The 19,043-nt window shown below is 48.1% G+C and overlaps 1 protein-coding gene across 4 annotated transcripts in view; it reads left to right on the top strand.

Annotated features, from left to right (window-relative positions):
- LOC145356621 (glucagon receptor-like) overlaps positions 1–19,043 on the top strand; it is a 111,120-nt gene that overhangs the window by 23,875 nt on the left and 68,202 nt on the right. For 3 of the 4 annotated variants that reach the window (XM_080209440.1, XM_080209439.1, XM_080209437.1), the window contains exon 2: positions 6,197–6,276. The exons of the other annotated variant lie outside the window; for it this stretch is intronic. The gene's annotated coding sequence lies outside the window, so the exon portion shown is untranslated. The remainder of the gene's footprint in view (positions 1–6,196; positions 6,277–19,043) is intronic. 4 annotated transcript variants of the gene reach the window in all.

Raw genomic sequence — 19,043 nt, 5'->3', positions numbered from 1 at the left:
GACCTCAGGAAGTACCAGCCTCAGTGGCTTTACAGCGCTCCCATCAGGAGCGAAAGCCTGCTTCACTCGCCCTGATCCGGTCCACTTCCAATCGATCCCGGTCTGATCGCTAAGCGGTGGGAAGCCCCTCCCGTGGCGGGGGTGCTCAGAAAGAAACGGCCTTGAGGGAGGCAGGATTGTTGCGATGGCGGTGGGAGATCGTCACTAGGTCTCCCCGCGGGTGGTGTAGCTTAAACAAAAGCAAATCACTGAAGGTGCTGGAATCTGAAACCCAAAGAGAAAATGCTGGAAAATCCCTCCCCCTGCAGTATAAATATCTCCCACTTTCTCTGCCTTTTAGCTTTGACAAAGGGTCGTCTGGACTCGAAACGTCAGCTCTTTTCTCCCCTTCCGGGTGCTGCCAGACCTGCTGAGATTTTCCAGCGTTTTCTCTTTTGCTTTTAGAATACAGGCTTTCCTATTAAGCAGGGGGAAACTTTCATAGAGGTTTACAGCATAGAAACAGGCCATTCGGCCCAGCTTGTCCATGCAGCCCAGTATTTCTCAGTAAGCTAGTCCCAATTGCCCGCAGACATGGGGAGAATGTGCAGACTCCACACAGACAGCGACCCAAGCCGAGAACCGAACCTGGGTCCCTGGCACCGTGAGACAGCAGCGCCAACCACCATGTCTCAGTTGTTAGATTTCATTTGATTACATTCCTGTGAAATGTCTTCCAACGTGTTGCTATGTTAAAGGTGCGTTATAAATGCATTCTATCATAGTTTAAGCTAATGTTCTGAATTTATCTTTTATCTGTAATTTACGGTTTAAAATGAAATGTAACGGGGGCGACACCCGATTGTAAAGGGATTGGCACAATTGGCACTGGTTTCTGCGACCACGTCATTTTGCGAGCGCTGGGTTTCTGGCGCGTTCTGCCTCTGGGAGAGAGGCAGATTAATGTATTTAAATTTACTTAGGTGCTGTGTAATATCTGCTTAGCGAGCGTGGCGCACAATCATTCCAGGCTCAGTCCCGCTCCCCCCTTTATAACCTCGCCAGGGAAGGGTCTCACCGGTGAGCGCTCCCCGATGAATGGGACTTAGCCTCCCAATAAGGAAGGGGTTTGAAACCAGCCGTCTCCACTCAGGCCTGCAGTCGAAGGACTCTGGGGCTGGCCTGTACACTGCAGCCGCCATAGGCGGTGCCTTGTGCATGGGTTTGGAGGGTGAAAGGGCTGTGTTTTCCTTTAGGCAAGTTGTAAATAAAGGGTGTCGGTGAGGGAAGACTGGCTTTGGTGAGATCTTCACGGGCAATAAATGTTGGCCCTGCCAATGACGTCCATGCCTCTAGGGTTGCTTGAACTAAAATAAAGGTGTGCCTGGCTGGCAACTAAATGTGCACGTATCACCCAGTTAGACCTGAGTTTGCATTAACCTACAAAGGTGAGCGCAGGTGGGGAGGTTTTGAATGATTGAGATTTAGAATGATTGGATTGACAGGAGACTATAACAAATGAGTCAACAAATATTGGTGAGCTGATGCCAAGCTGGGCCCAAGGTAGGTAAGAAGAATTTATTTTATAATTCAGTGCGTTGTTTAAAGCAGGCTTTGTTCGCAGAAGCCTGAAGTGTACTCACTGTGCAGGGTCTGACTGCCGCAACATGTGTACACAAGAGCGGAGTGTGCTGTTTGCACACACTATTTGGTGGAGTGTACTGAGTTTGTCAGCAAACAGATCAGCTAATCGATGTCAGCACAGTTCAGGGCTCACGTCGGGGACAATAAAAGCCCCGATCCTTGGCATTCCTGTATTCTTCAGCTGGATCAGCCCCAAGTCAAATAGTGAAGTCCTTCCATCGCGGGACAACCTTCAGCCTGTTTGTTCAAATGTCTTCTTTTTTGTTCCATTTTATTGTTTGAGCGTTTTCAGCTGCGATGTGGGACTGAACGAGACTGGGGAATGAATGGAGGGAGTGAGGAGTCACTGAGGAATGAATGGGAGGAGAATGTCACTCGGGGAATGAATGGGGAGAGGCGGGGAAGTCACTGGGGAATGAATGGGGGGAGGGGGTGTGTCACTGGGGAATGAATGGAGGGAGTGAGGAGTCACTGGGGAATGAATGGGAGGAGAATGTCACTCGGGAATGAATGGGGGGAGGGGGCGTGTCACTGGGGAATGAATGGGAGGAGGGAGGAGGAGACACTGGGGAATGAATGGGAGGGGGGAGTCACTGGGGAATGAATGGGGGGAAGTCACTGGGGCATGAATGGGAGGAGAATGTCACTCGGGAATGAATGGGGGGAGGGGGCGTGTCACTGGGGAATGAATGGGAGGAGGGAGGAGGAGACACTGGGGAATGAATGGGAGGGGGGAGTCACTGGGGAATGAATGGGGGGAGGGAGGAGGAGACACTGGGGAATTATTAAGAGGTGGGGGGAGTGACTGGGGAATGAATGGAGGGAGAGGTGGTGATTCCTTCCCACCACGAAACACTGACATCAGTAAGATAGCTGATTCAATAGCTTTGGAAAGGAATCTGACAAATACCAGACGTGGAGCTAATATGTTTAATTGAAATAGTGTAATAGTGGATCTGGGACAAGTGTAAAAAAATGGGATTAGTGCGCCTTTAGTGGTAGATATTCAGTGTTGATTCAATGGACTTTTGCTACTGTATGATTCTTCATCGTGTTATGGTGTAAGATCAGCAAGGCATATGGATGGCAATTTCACAGAGAGCTGACACAGAAGGCCGAACGCCCTCATTCTGAATTGAAAAATTCTATGAGTGAACAAGGAGGAATCCTGGCTTATTTGCCGGAATTCTACCACCCCGTCCGCCATGGGAACTGTAGCGGGCGAGAGGCGAACATTGGGAAAGCCCGTTGACCTCGGGTGGGATTTTCTGGTTTTGAGACGAGCGAGGCTGGAAAATCCCGCCCAGTGTGTCTCTTCCCTCCGTCCCTCCCAATTCAGTGCTGCCTCCGCAGGTCAGCGGACTAGGAGTTGAATCTGGAAGCTTCCCCTCCGGATGTGAGTTGCTCGGTATCGCATGGGCACTGCCCCCATTGAAGATCTTAAACTCCATCCTTTTTATGCAAGTAAACCCACTCCAATCTCCCCATATCTCAGCTGATTCAAGAGGCCTTATTCAACCATTGAACCATTTCAATATAAGATTTACACTTGATTTCCCTCCTTGCTGCTAAGATAAAGTCCTGCCAGTGCCTGTATTGGAACAAACTGTGCTCCAAACTCACTTTGTCTCTAAGTAACATTTATGCCCTTTGCAGGTTTGGGGAAGGGGTGGCAGGAATTTGGGAACTCTCCTTTCTTGAAGGTTAAAGTTAATTTATTAGTCACAACTAAGGCTGCAATGAAGTCACTGTGAAAAGCCCCCAGTCGCCACACTGTTTGGATTCACTGAGGGAGAATTTAGCACGGCCAATGCACCTAACTAGCACACCTTTCAGATTGTGGGAGGAAATCGGAGCATCCGGAGGAAACTCACGCAGACACAAGGAGAACGTGCAAACCCCACCCAGTGACCCAAACCGGGAACTGAACCCAGGTCCTTGGCACTGTGAGGCAGCAGTGCTAACCACTGCGCCACCATGCTGCCCATGTGCTTCTCTTCGAGAGTTACACAAATGTCAGAACTGTGGAAGGAACAGTTCTCAGGGTCAGGATTATCTGGTCAGTTCAAAAAAACAAGCTCATTAGACCAGGATTACAAGGTTAGTTAGAAGGAGCCAGTCTATTGTACTGGGATTAGCTAGTCTGTTAGAAGAAGCCAGCTCATTGGACCAGGAATACAAGGGCATTTAGAAGGAGCCAGTCTATTGGACTGGGATGATCCAGTCAGTTAGAAGCAGCCAACTCATTGGATCAGGGATTACAAGGTCAGTTAGACGAAGCTGGCTCATTGGACCATGGTTACAAGGTCAGTTAGAAGGAGCCAGTCTATTGGACAGGGGGAAGCTAGTCAGTTCAAAGAAGCCATCTGATTGGGCCAGGATTACCTGCTCACTTAGAAGCAGCCAGTTTATTGGACCTGAAATCTTGTCAGTTAGAAGGAACAAGCTCATTGGACTGAGATACCTGGTTAGATAGAAGGAGCTAGCTTATTGGAGCAGGAATAACTTCTCAGTTAGAAGTGTCAAGGTCATTAGTCTAGGTCAGTTAGAAGGAGTGGGATCATTGGGAAGGAAGCGGGGTAAGTAAAGCATGTTTCAGTTGGAGTGTCCGGGAACAGTGATCACAATATCATTCCGTACGGAGGAATTATGAAAAGAGATGAGAGATAATTTCCTCGAGTCATGAGGAGACTTGGCTCAGGTGGATTGGTAAAGGAGTGAGGGAGCAATGGGAGGCTGTCAGGAGGAGAGAGCTTGGGAACAGAGTCTTACTCCAGGTACTTACAGAAACGAGAAGCGGGAGGAGGCCATTTGGCCCTTCGAGCCTGCTGCGCCATTCATTGTGATCATGGATGATCATTGAATTCAATATCCTGACCTTCCCCCACTCCCCCCCACCCCCCGCATATCCTTTCAAGCCCGAGAGCTAGATCTAATTTCTTCTTGAAGTCAGACAATGTTTTGTCCTCAACTACATATCTCTTTAAGTTTTATTAATGTCACAAGTAGGCTTACTGCAGTGAAATTACTGTGAAAATCCCCTCGTCACCACACTCTTCAGGTACACTGGGGGAGAATTTAGCACGGCCAATGTATCTAATCAATGTGTCTTTCGGACTGTGGGAGGTATCTAGCCTCCCTTTCAATGTAGTCATGCTATTCACCTCAAACCCTCACTGTGGTAGTGAGGTCCACATTCTCACCACTCGCTGGGTCAAGAGGTTTCTCCTGAAATCCCTATTGGATTATCGAACCCCTTCATCATCTTAAAAACTTCCATGTGGTCACCCCTTCAATCTCGAGAAAAGCAACCCCAACCTTTCCTGAGGGTTAAATGCTCTCAGTTCTGGGATTATCCTTGTGTTTCTGCGAGGGAGGAAACCCACGCAGACACGGGGAGAATGTGCCGACAGACAGTGGCCCAAGCCGGGAATCGAACCTGGGTCCCTGTGACGCAACAACGCTAACCACTGTGCTACCGTTGTCTCCTGATCCAATATGAGGTTCCCCTGCAGTAGTCCCAATTCCAGATGTTGTGGTCTCTTTGCTGAGAGTGTGGATATACAGATGTAGAGTCCAGAATCCTCCTGCGTTGCGGTGATACCGGGTCTGGTGTGGGTGATGAATATAACATAAGAACATACATAAGAAATAGGAGCAGGAGTAGGCCATCTGGCCCTTCGAGCCTGCCCCGCCATTCAATAAGATCATGGCTGATCTGTCGTGGCTCAGTTCCACTTTCCCGCCCTCTCCCCATAACCCTTAATCCCCTCTCTTATCAAGAACCCATCAACCCGCGTCTTAAAAATATTTAGCGAGGCAGCCTCCACCACTTCAACGGGCAGAGAATTCCAGAGATTCACCACCCTTTGAGTGAAGAAGTTCCTCCTCAACTCCGTTCTAAACCGCCCCCCCTTTATCTTGAGGCTGTGCCCCCTAGTCCTACTGTCTTTTTTGAGCGGGAAGAGTCTCTCCACCTCTATCCTATCCATCCCATTCATCATCTTATACGTCTCAATGAGATCTCCCCTCATTCTTCTAAACTCTAACGAGTACAAGCCTAGTTTATTCAGCCTCTCCTCATAGCTCAATCCCCTCAACTCCGGTATCAGCCTAGTAAACCTCCTCTGCACTCCCTCCAGGGCCAAAATATCCTTGCGCAGGTGCGGCGCCCAAAACTGCACACAGTACTCCAGCTGCGGCCTCACCAATGCCCTATACAGCTACAGCAAGACCTCCCTACTTTTATATTCAATCCCCCTTGCTATGAAGGCCAGCATCCCATTCGCCTTCCTGACCACCTGCTGCACCTGCAAGCTGGGTTTTTGCGACTCATGCACAAGGACCCCTTTAAAAACCAGAGTTGGAGGCCCTGCCATCTGCAGTGACAGGGAAACAAAATACTTACCCCAAAACACAGCCACGCATCAACTTTAAAACCAAACTTCTTGTCTCCTGTTGTATCTGGTAGAGGGTCCCTGTTTTGAAATGTGGAATTTGAACCTTATGAAAACAAATGCAGTGTGTTTGACAATTGTCCTTCCAACTGTTTATGAGCTTTATTTACACACAGGTTCTGAAGAGGGGGAAAGGTAAACGGTCACACAGGGAGAAGGGAAGGTACAGCACGGATGGTTCTGCCGTTAGGTGGAGGTTAGTGCTAAATGATCATATTGTTGTCTTTGATTAGATTTCCTCTCCCCCAACGTTCCAATCCTCACTCTCGCCCCCTCAGGACCCCACGTGAAGGTCGAATTCTCCCATTTTGAGGCTAAGTGTGGTGTTAGGTGACTACGGCAGTGCCTGTCTCCCTGATCAGAGTGGCAGGGGGTCCTGGAAGCTCATTATTTATGCGCAGGCAAGTTCCCTCTGACTCTCCAGGCACAGGCCGGCAGCTGATTCGTCCACCCGTTGTCAGCTGACATGTTCATAGATCCCGGCGCCATATTTAGTCACTCAGTCCAGCACCAGTATCCTCTGTCCAGCCCAGCTGCCTTCAGCAGACCAGACAGGCAACCCTGAGGGAAAAAGGCTAGCAACCTCAAGGGGAAGTCTGTTCCACGATTCACCCGCCCTCCCACCGAGCCCACCACCTCCGAAGCATCTATGCCCCACTTTGGACCTCTGCCCCCTGCATTCTGAACTCCCCGACCCCAGGCCAGGTACTGATGCGAATCTGACACAGGGGGGGTTGATGGGTCCAGCAGCACAGTGCTGTCCATGAGGAGATGGAGATGGAAGCAGCCTGCCCCGTTCGAATGGTGAACAAGGCATCAGGAGGAGCGCGGCACCGTGTCGGAAAGGCTTTGCTGCATTTGATGCCGACATAATTTCCCGCTGGTCTGACGCAAGATTGGCAGGCCTAATGGGAAACCATTGGATGGCTGTTTTAATGAGCATTCATGAGATGTAAATGAATACAAATTACATTCGTGCCACCAGCCCACCAGATCTATCGACCCACTATTAACCCGCCATTGGCAGAATCGCAACAGGATTTTATACCGGCGAGTTTCCAATCCTTTGCCTCCTGACAGATTCTTGAGAGGGACATGTTCATAACTCCTTGAAAGTGGAGTCACGGGTGGACAGCGTGGTGAAGAAGGCATTCTTGGTTTCATTGGTCAGAACATTGAATACAGGAGTTGGGACATCTTGTTGAAATTGTCAAGATATTGGTAAGGCCACACTCGGAATACTGTGTACAGTTCTGGTCACCCTATTATAGAAAGGACATTGTTAAACTAGAAAGAGTGCAGAAAAGATTTACTCGGATGCTACCAGGACTTGATGGTTTGAATTATAAGGAGAGGCTGGATAGAGTGGGACTTTTTTCTCTGGAGCGTAGGACACTGAAGAGTGATCTTATAGGAATCTATAAAATAATGAGGGGCATAGATCAACTAGATAGTCAATACCTTTTCCCAAAGGTAGGAGAGTCTAAAACTAGAGGGCACAGGTTTAAGGGGAGAGGGGAGAGATAGAAAAGTGTCCAGAGGGGCAATTTTTTCATACAGAGGGTGGTGAGTGTCTGGACCGAGCTGCCAGAGGCAATAGTAGAGGCAAGTACAATTTTGTCTTTTAAAAAGCATGTAGACAGTTACATGGGTACAATGGGTATAGAGGGATATGGGCGAAATGAGGGCAATTGGGACTAGCTTGGTGGTTAAAAAAAGAGTGACATGGACAAGTTGGGCCGAAGGGCCTATTTCCATGCTGTAAACCTCTCTGACTCTTTGACTCTGTGACTTTATTCTCTGTTCCCACCTGCCAGCAAACCCATTGTGGGCTGGTTGGGAGAATTGCGCTGGAAATCTTGTGGATGAGGATCAGTGAGTTGCTTGTCTGTGAAGTCCAATTCCACCCTATTTCCACTCGGTCTGTACGTGCACTCTTTACAATTGGACCTCAGCTGGGAGAAGAAACCTTCGATAATCCCCCAGCTCCAGGGTGCTGAGGCCAATTGTACCTGTGATATGGTCAAGATTAACTAACACAGCACAGAACAAGGGTGGGCCATGAAATCTTCCTTTAAATGAATGACTGGAACATGTGATAGTGTAATAACACGATCCACATGGAGCGCTCCTATCTGATCTCCGATTATTCCAATTTGGTCTAACAGGAAAAATTATTCCTTGGGTCCAGAACATCATATGACAGGGGCTCAGTTTTGGGATTTTTTTTCCCTTTATCCTTTCACTGGATGTGGCTGTCACCAACTGGGCCAGCATTTATTGCCCATCCCTAATTGCCCTTGAACTTGGGTGATTTCAGAGGGCAGTCAAGAGTCAACCACATTGCTGTGGTTCTGGAGTCACACATAGGCCAGACCAACAAAGAACAACAAAGAACAACCCAGCACGGGAAACAGGCCCTTCGGCCCAACAAGCCCGCACCGCCGCATCACCCTACACCTATTCTACCCTGCGTGTCTACGAATAGAACCCCTGACTTAGCCAGATTCAGGGGAGAATAGTGTCAATTTGGTAAAACCAATCAGCCTAAGAGCACATCTTTGGGGTGTGGGAGGAAACCGGAGCGCCCGGAGGAAACCCACGCAACCACAGGGAGAATGCGCAAACTCCCACAGACACAGGCCCAAATCCATGTATCTGCACAGCTAGCAGTGCTAGTCACTGAGCTGTTGCGGCGCCCTTCTACCGGTCCAGGATCAAGCACACACACCGACACGAAGTACTAGGCCACTCCTGGAACCTCCAAGAGTAGCCCACGCACGACCCACCGTGTGCATGCCCCTCGTTTGACAACGAGGTGGACCTCCACCTGCAGAATAAAAAGACAAAAACGTTAATCACAAGCCTGCCTTTCCGGTGTCTCCTGAGGTTCTAACCCTTATTTAATAACCCCTACCATAACCCTCCATCCTCGTTTCACTCATGTGCCTATCTAACTGAACCTTAAACGAGTCCAACGTTCCTGCCTCCACCACCCTACTCGGTAGCGCGTTCCATACCCCCACAACTCTCTGCGTAAAGAACCTTCCTCTCATATCCAAATTATATCTCTCCCCCCTCACCCTTAAATCATGCCCTCTTGTAAGGATGTAAGGATGGCAGATTTCCTTCCGTAAAGGGACATCAGTGAACCCCAGATGGAGCTTTATGACAGTCAGCAGTTGTTCCCATCACCAAGACTAGTTTTCAATTCCAGAATTTATTAATTGAATTGAAAGTGTCACCAGTAGCTGTGGTGAGGTTTGAACCCACGTCCCAGAGGATTCACCTGGGCCTCAGGATTGCTCGACCAGTGACATTACCACTGCGCCACCACCACCAGGGGTTCCTGTATTTAGCACAACTCTCAATCCAAATGGAAAGTAAATAACTATTAATTTTTTTAAATAGCACTCTTAAATTTGTCCTAATCTTAGCTGGAGGTTTTCCAAAGAGCCACTTGTATTTATAGAGTAGTTCTCATCATCACCAGGCATCAGTAAGTGCTTTACAAGCATTGAAGCATTTTTTTACATAAGTCTACATAAGAAATAGGAGCAGGAGTAGGCCAACTAGCCCTTCGAGCCTGCCCCGCCATTCAATAAGATCATGGCTGATCTGTCATGGCTCAGTTCCACCTTCCTGCCCTCTCCCCATAACCCTTAATCCCCTCTCTTATCAAAAACCCATCAACCCGCGTCTTAAAAATATTTAGCGAGGCAGCCTCCACCACTTCAACGGGCAGAGAATTCCAGAGATTCACCACCCTTTGAGTGAAGAAGTTCCTCCTCAACTCCGTTCTAAACCGCCCCCCCTTTATCTTGAGGCTGTGCCCCCTAGTCCTACTGTCCTTTCTGAGCGGGAAGAGTCTCTCCACCTCTATCCTATCCATCCCATTCATCATCTTGGAAATTCAGCAGCCTATTAGTGCACAGCAAGATTCCACAGACAACAGTGTGAAACTGACCAGATTGCTATAGATTCAGGACCCTGGAGGTAAATTAGCTCCTTCTCACGGAAGTAGGCCATGGGATCTCAATACGTCCACTGCAGCAGACAAATGTGGTCATATCTCATCTTAAAGACGGCACCTCTGACAGTGAGGGGCTCCCTCGGTACTTCAGCCCTGATTTTTGTGCTCAAAGCCCGGGGGCGGGACTTGAACCCAGAACTGTGCGGTTCAGAGACAGGCGCGGAAAAACTGCGAGGAACAGTCGCAGAAGAGGTGAGCAGGGAAGTACTGTTGGGAGAGTGAGAGTATGAGAGAAATGGGAGAGTTTGAGTGATGGAAAGACAAGCTCTCTTGGGAGAATTGGTATTCCTTACCTGTCACTCTGGGTGATATTTCTCTTGTCTACATATTTAGCATTGTCACAGCGAAGAAAGTGGAGTCCCATGCGACTGGTTTTGCTTGTTCCCTGTTTGTTAAGAGTCTGTAGACTTGTTCATGTGGCTGCAGATTGCAGATAGGGCGATGAATATTGTCAGTGTGATTTACTACAGTTGCTGAAGGCATCGTCAGGCTTTGGAGGCTTCTTCATTACACACCTGATAGTCATGGATGTCGTGGGTCTGTCAGTGTCACCTGCCACCGGCCCGCAGCAATGAAACTCCCTTTTCCATGAAAATAATGCTGTGTCCCCTACAGCGCCAGGAATATCCACATGGGAATTCTGGTTACATGTCTGCTAAAGGGCTTCTATTCCTGACCTCCCAAATAGGACATGAGATGAAGCTCGGTGTTCCATAAATAAGCCTTCCCTCACCTCTGACCTTTGACCTATCTCCCTCCTGTCTTTATTTCGTCAATCCATGTATATTTAATGTTCTGAGCTTCACTTTGAATTCTTGCGGTTCATAAATCCATTATAAGGCTCCTTGAGCACATCACATCATCACCAACTTTAACCCGTCCCTTCTCGGGAACTCAGACGATGAAGATCTTTAGTCAGCTCCCTCAGTTTTTCCCTCCTGCTCCAATTTACAGTGTATCTTGAATCTGGATTGGTAACTGGGCCCTATTCTTCCTCACACTCCTTCACCTCCCATTCTTCAGCACTCTGTTGGTGTCCTATGCAACAGGCCTTAGCTTTTCAACAAAGCCTCTCAGTTGAGTTTTTCAAAAGTCAATAAGATTTCTGATCTGTCAAAACTAGGCAACTGATCCTGAATAACTCACGAATGAAAGATCATCTTGTTGTCAAGTATCAGCGCTGCTCGGGTGTGAATTTCATCACCATTTCTTTTTTAGAAGTACTGTTTGCGGTGTCTCTTTGAGGAACAGGCGGAGATGTTGTTAGCTAGCTGTCAGATGGTTAACACATGCTTGTGGTGGCCTAGAGAGGATTGGTTCTGCGTTGCGGTTCATGATGCAGGGATTCATAGAATAGAGTCCTACAGAGTAGAAGGAGGCCATTCGGCCCATCGAGTCTATACCGACAACAACCCCACCTAAGCCCTATTCTCGTAACCCCACATATTTACCCTGCTAATCCCACTGACACTACAGTCAATTTAGCATGGCCAATAAACCTAACCCAGACACCTGTGAGAGTGAGAGTGTGAGAGGAATCAGAGCACCCGGAGGAAACCCATGCAGACACGGGGAGGACATGCAAACTCCACACAGTCAGTAACCCAAGCCGGGAATTGAACCCAGATCCCTGGCGCTGTGAGACAGCCGTGCTAACCGCTGTGCCACATTGCCACTCTGCCTTTCCCTGCCTTCTACCCAAAGGGGACCGGTAATGAACTCATCCTAGATCAATGCTTCTCAAAATGAGATAGTGGACGATTGTGAGGGTCCTTCAGGCAGCCTGTGGGCAGGCCCAAAGTGCCACACCATGGCCAAGGCCACATGAGAGAACATTCCAGAACCGTCTTCCCCATATATGACCTCACGTAATCAGGTCGGCTCCCCTGTGCACGACAGTGGCCATCATGAGTACAAACAACGATAATATAGATTTATCAGCAAGATTTATATCCCTATTGATTTTGTTTGATTAAACTGGGAGGCACGGTGGCACAGTGGTTAATACTGCTGCCTCACAGCTCCAGGGACCCGGGTTCGATTCTGGCCTGGGGTCACTGTGTAGAATTTACACATTCTCCCCGTGTCTGCATGGGTTTTCTCCGGGTGCTCCCACAGTCCAAAGATGTACAGGTCTGGTGGATTGGCCATGCTAAATTGCCTCTTAGTGTTCCAAGATGTATGGGTTAGGGGGATTAGCCATGGTGAATGCTTGGGGCGATCAGGGGAGGGCCTGGGTGAGGTGTTCTTTTGGAGAACCGGTACAGACTCGATGGGCCAAATGGCCACTTTCTGCACTGTTGGGATTCTCTGAAAAAACAAAATATTAATTTCTCGAATATTCTGATGATTTTATTACACGAATTTCAATGTTTCCCATAAATATGTTCTCTTGTAGTATTAATGTTTGTTACACAAAAATGTGTTTTTGGCGTGGCTTAATAATTAACTTATAATTAATAAAAATAATGAACACACATAAATTTATTACATTTATTGATAAAAAGGCAGCACAGCGAGATCAGGTGGTCTTGGATAGTTGGGTGTTCACAGGGCCATTTGTCCTGTGTCACTGGTCCGTTATGAAATAGTTTGAGAAGCCCTGCTTCCCGATTTTCCCACTTCCCATTCCCATCCGGAGTCTGGGTGATTCTCTCGCTGCTTTGAACCAGCAACAAGTCATTTTTAAAATGATTTTCTCTCCTCCTGAGTCTCTCAGTGACCCTGCGGTTTTGCCCCATTGGCAGGGTGCAGGGTGAGGATGTCCGCCTGCCACATGTATCTGAAACAGATTCCATCAACAATCTTTAAAAGGAATGAAGCCTTCTAAACTGTACCAGGCCAAATATCCTGCAGCAGACACTTAAACGTTTATTTATTAGTCACAGGTAGGCTTACATTAACACTGCAATGAAGTTAGTGTGAAAATCCCCTAGTTGCCACACACTCCGGCGCCTGTTCGGGTACGCTGAGGGAGAATTTAGCACAGCCAATGCACCTAACCAGCACGTCTTTCAGACTGTGGGAGGAAACCGGAGCACCCGGAGGAAGCCCACACAGACACGGGGAGAATGTGCAAACTCCACACAGACAGCGACCCAAGCTGGGAATCGAACCCGCTTCCCTGGCGCTGTGAGGCAGTAGTGCTAGCCACTGTGCCATCCCTGGCATACCACCACCTCTACTTACATTCCAAGTCTCATGCACGCACACACCCACGTGTGCACGCGCACAGAGGCATACATATGCACACACATGTGCACACACAATCATGCACACACATGCATTTTCATGCTCACATATACACATGCATATGCACACACACACCTGTGTGCACACACATACGCACACCCCATCACAACTTGAACCCATTGTTCATTTGTTGACGGCCGATTGGAATTCTGGAAATCCCTGCTCTGTAACTCCATGACAGCACCTTTACCACACGGACTGCCACAGGTCAGAGACAGCTTCTCCAGGCCCTTCTCCAGAGCAATCAGGGAATGGGCAATAAGTGTTGGCCTAGCCAATGACGCCCACATCCGAATAGTCATGTTTTTTTAAAATTACGTCAACAGAACCTTGTAAAACTTTCAAATTTTAATAAAAGCCGAACTGATTGGCTGTGTAGAGAGGGAAGCCTGCCACCCTCACCCTGGCCTTTAGGACACTTCAGTGCCAAGCATTGTGATTGGCACTTACCTGTTGTCCGAAGTAGCCTCGCTCCTTTAGAATCAGGCGGAAAGAACCTCGGGATGACGGTTGGAAATGGGAATGATGTCCACCACCGGGGAAAGGAAAGGTGCACACAAATGAAAATGACTTCTGTATGTACAGAATCGTCGAACATTACAGGGTAGGATGTATTCAAAACCTGTGGCAAAAGAGCGACCTAGGAACGGAGGAGGGTGTTTTGTTTTTGCTCAGATGGTTGTCAAGAGCTGGGATCCTCTGAAAAGGCGGTGGAAGCAGATTCCATCGTGGATGGAAAGGTTCTTGAAGATGTGGAACCTGCAGGGTTGTGGGACTAAACAAACTTAGGGGAGGCAGTGGTGTAGTGATATTACAAACAACAAAGAAAATTATAGCACAGGAACAGGCCCTTCAGCCTTCCAAACCCGTCATACTACCCACGTGAATTAAACTCCCCTACCCTCCCGGGGACCATATCACTCTATTCCCATCCTAATCATGTCTTTGTCAAGATGACCCTTAAAAGTCATTATCGTATCTGCTTCCACTATCTCCCCCGGCAACGAGTTCCAGGCACCCATCCAATTCTGTGTAAAAAAACACTTGCCTCATCCATCTCCTTTAAACCTTGCCCCTCGCACTTTAAACCTGTGCCCCCCTAGTAATTGACTCTTCCACCCTCTGAAACAGCTTCTGACAATCCACCCTGTCCATGCCCCTCACAATCTTGTAGACTTCTATCAGGTTGGACCTCAATCTCCATCGCTCCGGTGAGAACAAACCAAGTTACTACTAGACGAGTCATCCAGAGACCCTGTGAAATGTCACCATGGCAAATGGTGAAATTTGACTTCAATGAAAGCCTGGAATTAAAAGTCCAATGATGACCGCTGTCGATTGTTGTAAAAACCTACCTGGTTCACTCATGTCCCTTAGGGAAGGAAATCTACTGTTCTTCCCTGGTCTGGCCTACATGTGAGCCGTGGCAATGTGGATGAATCTTAAAATACCCTCAGGATGGGCAATAAATGCTGGCCCAGCTAGTGACACCCATGTCCAATAAATGAATTAAAAAAGAACTAAACTAAACTGACCTTTCAAAGGGACAGGACAGGAGTGGTGGGCTCAATGGCCTCTTTCTGTGCTGTGAGTTTCTATGAACCCACAAAGGAGGCCATTCTTCCCATTGCATGTATGCCAGCTCTCTTTAAATGTCATCCCTTGCTCTTTCCCCTATCCAAACAAATGTTTCTTCTTTAAATATGCACCCATTTTCCTTCAGGGAGCTGTTAGAATTCCCGTTTTTCCTCCTGCAATTCCTTACGAGAAGATGGTGCCCTGTCTTTGGAACATGGCGAGATCATTTCCATAGTCAGAAATATACCAGTTCCAGCCTGGCCTCTGAGGATAGCTCTGTTCACGCTACTCCCCTCCAAGAGGGTGAATAAACTAGGATTGTTTTCACTGGAAAGACAGAAGCTGAGGGGAGATGTGATCGAGGTCTACAAAATTATGGGAGGCATAGATAGGGTGTGTGATACCCCAGCCAGGCTAATGAGGTTGGCTTGCTAGAGTATGAACTACCTGATGAGACTTATCAATAGGTCCAGGCAGCAGGTGATCGATGGAGCCGTCCATCCTGACTGTTTGCCCCTCTAACGTGGCTACATTCACAGCCAGGTGCCCCTGGAGAGGGAGCGTGCGGTGTCCACGGGCGCAGTTATGACACCTTCCGTGCCCGCTGGGCACCGCAGGGGCTGGGGTGCATTATAAACGCCGATAACTACATTATGATTTAATGTTTTAAGTTTCCTTTCCACTTTGTTCAGGCTGTTCCCCCTCCTTTTGGGGAGCTGCCCCTTTTGCTTTCTCCTTCAGTTAACTTCAGTTAAAAGAGCTGATGCTTCGAGTCCAGGTGACCCTTGGTCCCTCGAGACGTCAGCTCTCTTCTCTCCTCACAGGTGCTGTCAGACCTGCTGAGATTTTCCAGCATTTTCTCTTCTGTATTTTTCTTTGTTCTTTGTGGAACTCTGCCATTCGCCATTCATTTGCTTTCTGCCCTTTAACCACATTCCTGTCTGGTCACATTCCCTTTCATCATCCATGCCATCATTTTATTAACAAGTCTCCTACGAAGGTCGCTAGCTCCTTCCTGAAATACCTGCACACCGAACCCTCCTCACTCCCTTCTGCAACTCACTCTTGTTGCCTCAAAGGATTCTGTTAAATTTTCCAAGTCTGTCTCTTCACAAATCTGCATTAATCTAGCCACAAGGTCAAATTGATCCCCATAAATGTGCGTTCTTTCGAAGGCAGCGTTACAATCTGGGTTAGAGTGCAGCTGCAAACAAATCCATTCTCTGGATTCTGTTTAATTCCTCAACTATTAGCTCAACGCCTGGCTACTCACTCTGTCTCACGACTGACTTCTTCATTGCCGAATGAAGTCCTCCCCATAAACACAAACTCATTCTCCAAAGATGTGCAAATTAGGTGGATTGGCTACACTAAAACTGACCCTATTGTCAGGGGGATTTAGCAGGGTAAATGTGCAGGGTTACTGGGTGGGATTGTGGTTGGTACAGACTTGATGGGCCAAATGGCCTCCTTCTGTACTGTAGGGATTCTGTGATTCTTCCATTACACAGCAGCAACTTGCATTCAGGTAGCACTTTGATACAATAGAACAGCACAGTGGCACAGTGGTTAGCACTGCTCCAGGAACACAGGTTCAATTCCAGCCTCGGGTCACTGTCTGTCTGGAGTCTGCACTTCCTCCCCATGTCTGCATGGGTATCCTCTGGATGCTCTGGTTTTCTCCAATGATGTGCAGGTTAGATGGATTGGCTATGCTAAATTGCCCCTTAGTGTCCCAAGATGTATAGGTTAGGGGGATTAATGGGGTAAATATGTGGGGATAGCCCCTGGGTAACATACTTGTCAGAGAATCACTGCAGTTTAATGGGCCCAATGGCCTCCTCCTGCATTATAGGGATTGTATAACAAAACGGACAGAGGTGTGTCTTTGAGTTTTGTGTGGAACAACTGTGAAAGGTGTCCTAGAGTTTGGACAAAGAGTTGGCAATGGGAAGCCCCCCTAAAGGAGGACGAGGGGTTTAGAGGGAATGCTGGAGTGTGGAGTCACAGCTGCTAAAGGCACTGATGGAAATCAGGAGGTCAGAATGGGAGAAGTGCAGATATTTCCAAGGTATTGCAGCTCTGGAGGAGATTACAAGGATAGGGAGTGACTGGTGGATAGAGGGACAAGATGGGAATTTTCAAATTCAGGTTTTGCCGGAGAGGGAATGAATGAGGGTCTCTGAGGGCCACTGAGGATCAGTGAGGCAGAATTGGATATAGGGAGCAGAGTTGGGACATAGGCAGATATGGACAAAACAGGCCATTCAGCCCAACTAGTCTATCCCTGTGTTTATGCTCCACTCGAACCTCCTTCCATTTTACCTCATTTAAATCTATCATCGTAACCCTCTCTTCCCTTTCCCCCTTGTCTAAATTCCCCTGAATTTGATTTTGCCTCAGCCACTCCCTCACATTCTCGCCAGTCTGTTGGGTGAAGATATTTCTACCGAGTTGGATTTCTCCCTCATAGCGATGGGCCCTAGTTACGCTGCACCTCCCCACAAGAGGAAACATATCCTCCGTGAACACTCTAACAAAACCATTTGAAAGGCCTCGATTAGGGATGTTTCCATTCGATCACCCCTCAGCCATTTTCTTTTCAGAAGAAATGAGCCCCTGGCTGTCGATTCTTTCCTGATGTGGAAATCCGCACATTTCTGGAATCATCCTTGTATATCTTCTCTGTACCCTCCACGATACCTCTATATCCTTCTAATAACGTGGTGAACAGAACTGCACACAATAATCGATACATCATCTAACTAATGTTCAGGAGAGATTTCTTTACCATTTTATCCCTCTCTAAATGCAACCTTCACGGAACCATAGAGTCCCTACAAGGAGGCCATTCAGCCCATTGAGTCTACACCAGCCACAGTCCCACCCAGGCCCTATTCCCATTACCCCACATATTTACCCTGCTAATCCCCCAACGCTTAGGTTAAATTAGCATGTCCAATCCTCCTAACCCGCACATCTTTAGACTGTGGGAGGAAACTGGAGCACCCGCAGGAAACCCACGCAGACACTGGGAGAACATGCAAACTCCATCGAGGCTGGAATTGAACCCGGGGTCCCTGGCGCTGTGAGGGCAGCAATGCTAACCACTGTGCCACCATGCCACCCTTTGCATTAGTTTTATTTGATCTTGATAACCTGCGGCACAGCTATTTGAGGTATTTTTACTCTGAGATGTCTTTGTTCCTCTACTCACCCAGACCTGCCCCTTCTTGGTAATAAGTGACCTCCTCCCTATTCTTCCAACCTCACATTTAACTGTGTTGAACTTCAATTTGCTAATTATTTTTCCATTTTACAGATTTATTCGTTCCTCCTGTAATTTGTTACAGTTTACCTCATTATTAACCATCCGTAACCCGGAGTCATTCGCAATTTAACGAGTGTGGTTTGGATTCCACATTGTTATTGTTAATTGTGAACTGTCCTTCACTCTCTGCGTTCTGTCTTATTATGATGTAGAGATGCCGGCGTTGGACTGGGGTAAACACAGTAAGAAGTCTCACAACACCAGGTAAAGCCCAACGGGTTTATTTGGTAGCAAAAACCATTAGCTTTCGGGGCACTGCTCCTTCATCGGGTGAGTGGGACTTCTATAGAGTTCTACAGAACTCCCACTCACCTAACAAAGCGACAGCAAGCGCCCTGAAAGCTAGTGGCTTTTGCTACCAAATATGCCTGTTAGACATTAACCTGGTGTTGTGAGACTTCTTATTCTGTCTTGTTACCAGCTCACAATCCATTCTGTTGCTTATTTATCTCTCTAACACCGCACTCTCTGACCTGATTCATTCGGCTGTTATGGGCACCCAATCAAAGGCCTTATGCAAACCCAGATTAATAACTTCAACTGCTTTCCGATTCTCCCCATTGCCTCAAGTTAAGACAAAAGGGGGAGAACGAGAGAGATGGTGAGAGACCGGGGGAGAGGTGGTGGGAGACCGGGGGAGAGGTGGTGGGAGACCGGGGGAGAGGTGGTGGGAGACCGGGGGAGAGGTGGTGGGAGACCGGGGGAGAGATGGTGGGAGACCGGGGGAGAGGTGGTGGGAGACCGGGGGAGAGATGGTGGGAGACCGGGG

Source organism: Carcharhinus amblyrhynchos, chromosome 21 (genome assembly GCF_965287045.1).
Source record: "Carcharhinus amblyrhynchos chromosome 21, sCarAmb.v2.hapA, whole genome shotgun sequence".
Classification (NCBI taxonomy): Eukaryota; Metazoa; Chordata; class Chondrichthyes; order Carcharhiniformes; family Carcharhinidae; genus Carcharhinus; species Carcharhinus amblyrhynchos.
This window is presented reverse-complemented; position numbering and strand designations above follow the sequence as displayed.